At 32.2% G+C, this 3,290-nt stretch overlaps 1 non-coding gene across 1 annotated transcript; it reads left to right on the top strand.

Annotated features, from left to right (window-relative positions):
* Nucleotides 1–2,621: 2,621 nt before the first annotated feature.
* Nucleotides 2,622–2,728, top strand: LOC145573538 (small nucleolar RNA R71). Its single transcript, XR_014097531.1, has one exon. It is a non-coding gene; the product is annotated as a small nucleolar RNA R71 (small nucleolar RNA).
* The last annotated feature ends 562 nt before the right edge of the window (nt 2,729–3,290 follow it).

Raw genomic sequence — 3,290 nt, 5'->3', positions numbered from 1 at the left:
TACTTTTCACGTCGTTTGATTATCGAACGAGGTGAAAGTGTGAAAATTCTAGTGATGAGGATGTTTTTATTAAAATATCTCTTCTTTCTGTTTTTGAAAATATTTTTTTTCTCACCCTATTTTATGAAAACGTGCATTCTAGTTTAGTTTGGTCCATGGTAAGGGTCCAATAATGGTGTAGTTGAATGGGGCTTGAAAAGACCTTTTCAACGATATATTATAAGCCCAATTCCGATGAATAATGAGGAAGTTATGGCCAAAATACTAAACTTGGCCCAAATCGGATTTTACCTACGCCCAAATGATCATGTGGAGGGTCCAAAGGTTTAATCCTATTCCTAAAATAATTAGGATTAATTAGAAGCTTCTATAAGATTCGAAAAGATCTTAATTATCCTTTTTGAAAAGATAGAATCAAAGAGTTTTAAATTGAATAAAAACTTTCCTTTTTTAAAAACCTTCCTTTTTAAGTCCTAATTCTATTCGAATTTAAAGATGTTCAAAGACAGTAAGATATTGTTTTCGTTCCTCATAATTTTTATCCAAATCTTATATGGTTGTATAGATCTTGAAATTATCTTTTCAATGATATATTATAATATTAATTCCGAGCTATAACGAAAAAGATATGAAAGGAATACGAAACTCTATCCAAAACTGACACCGTCCCACTATTTCGGCCATATCTTTTTATCTACAAAATATTTTAATTGGGTTGGAAAGTAGACTTCAAGATCTTTCCAAAGAAATATTTTGTGACTTATTTGGAATTCTTGATCAAAAGTTATGATAAAAACAAAATTCGCAAAAAACTGCTGACCGACGAGTTTTATTTCGATTCGAATTCGGATTCTTTTTTTATTCTTCGACTCTCTTTTTTCCTATAAATAGAGGTCATATCTCCCCTTTTTTCAATCATCTACAACAATAATCTTTCTCTCTCTAAAGCTATAAGCTTTCTCTCTCTATTCTTTATCTAAACCTTCCCTCAAACACAATTCCCCATATATTAGCACTAGACACACCTAGTCAAGTTCGAAGTTGCATTCGCCCTAGACGTGAAAGGTTATAATTTCTGAGGGTTTGGTCCCTAATCTCTATTTCAATTATTTGATTTCATTGTTTGATTTATTACTTTTCCTTGAAGTGACTAACGCGTGTATTTTGTTATTAGAAAGAGGTACGAGGCATCAAAGTATGTAATCTTGTTTCTCTATTCTTGTAGAAAGCATGTTTAAATTTGTTTAATTCTTAGTATCATGTTAGGATGTTATTATTGATTTCTAGTATCATGTTTAGGGTGCCTTTTACTCTTTTCTAATATCATGTTAGTATCATGTTAGAGCTAAAGCTTTGATCTTTATTACTTAGTGACATGCTAGGGTTTGTTATTAATCTTGTTAGTATCATGCCCAGGATCTTGTTAATATTATTATGCTTTGAGATTGAGAATATTATTATTATTATGATTATTATTATTATTATGATTATTATTATTATTATGGTGATTGTTATGATTATCGTTATTATTATGTTGCTTGATGTTTATTTATTGTTATTTCTTGATCACGTCTTTTATGCATATTTAAAGGGAATTTGTACTTGTAATCACGCTTAATAAGATAATTAATAATCTTTTTTAGGGTTAATTTGATTATAATTCAAGTGATCGCCAATAATAGTTTTATTTGTGCATTAATATTCAACCAACATAGATAAACACGTTTAGGGTTAACCTATTGTTTGCATGTTAGTCAGAAAGCGCACATGAATACGAGAAGAATAAAGTAGAGGCCTATTATTAGGGCAGGTTCAATCTCATTTCGGTTGGATTTGTACCCTCATCCCCGAACCCTATTTGGTTCAAGACCTTTTGGAGTTGACGATCTCCTGGATCGTTAAGGGGTGTAACCTTCAACCTGTGAACGGTTTACAAGTTCCTAACTTGTTGGCGACTCTTTTGCTCTAGCTTCCTTCCCTTTGGACGCCACCATACTTAAGTGTATGATCACAGTGGGGTTCAAGCTTGGGGTTAATTCTTGAAGTATTCCCTACAGTAATATTTTTGCTGTGGTGGTGGTTGTTGTTGTGATTGTTGTGGAGGTGGAGGATTTTGCACATTGGTACTCCGGTAGGAAAGATATAGGTGGTTCCGGAGGCCAGGATTATGGGTTATTTTGCTTATAGGTTTGGAAGGAATTAACTTGCTCCATGGAACTCCTATAATCTTGCTCCCATTAACTTGTTACATGGAACTCATACAATCTTGCTCCCAATGCCCTACAATTCCACAATTTTCACAAAAAGCTTCATTAGTATTATTGACAGCGGAAACATTAGCTACAGAATTAGGAATAACAGTACTAAGATTATCTACTTTCTGGCAAATAGATGTTAATTGAGTCTGCACAAAAGATACAGAATCAACATTATGTTTCCTTTTGATAGCAAAACCTCTAGGATTCCCATATTGGGAATTATGAATTGCCATATCTTCGATAACTTGACCTGCATTATCAACATTAAGATTCATAAACCTCTCACTAGCTGCAAAATCTAGAATTGTTCTAGATGTGTTTCCAAGCCCATTGTAAAAAGCTTGAATCAACTGCCACTGTGCTAAATTATGGTGGGGGCATTCTCTCTGTAGATCCTTGAACCTTTCCCAAGCCTCATATAGAGTTTCATCTGGCTCTAGGGCAAAGTTTTGAATTGCACTCCTTAGTAAAGTTGTTCTTTCTGCAGGGTAATATTTATTATAAAAATTTAAAGCAAGAGTTTTCCAGTCCGTAATACCAAGTGCAGTCATATTCAAACCATTAAACCACAATTTAACTTTTCCACATAAAGAAAAGGGAAAAAGAATCTCCCTGATTTGGTCTTGCATGACCCCAGCTTGTGATGCAGAATAATAATGGAAAATTTTACCTCTCTTGGAACTTTCGATCTTTAGTAGTTTAATTGTTATTTTAGATTTTGCTTACAAGTTTTTACCTTTCATTTGAAAGGGTTTTTCTTGTTTTAAGCGGTTAGGATTTATATCCTTATTTTAATCTTGTTATTTATTTTGATTAGTTTTTGATTTTAGGATTAAGTTTAGGAAATTTTATCTTTTAAATAGTTTTATCTTTATTAGAAGTGTGTTTAGGAATTTGGCTAGTTAATTTACCTATAATGTAATTAGAAATCTTAGTACTTATTTTTAGCCTATATAATGGCATTTAGGCTCTTAATAAAAATCAGTTTTGTCAATTTGAAATTTATAAAGTTTTACGTAAGCTTGTGCTTGT

Source organism: Chenopodium album, chromosome 12 (genome assembly GCF_948465745.1).
Source record: "Chenopodium album chromosome 12, dcCheAlbu1.1, whole genome shotgun sequence".
Classification (NCBI taxonomy): Eukaryota; Viridiplantae; Streptophyta; class Magnoliopsida; order Caryophyllales; family Amaranthaceae; genus Chenopodium; species Chenopodium album.
This window is presented reverse-complemented; position numbering and strand designations above follow the sequence as displayed.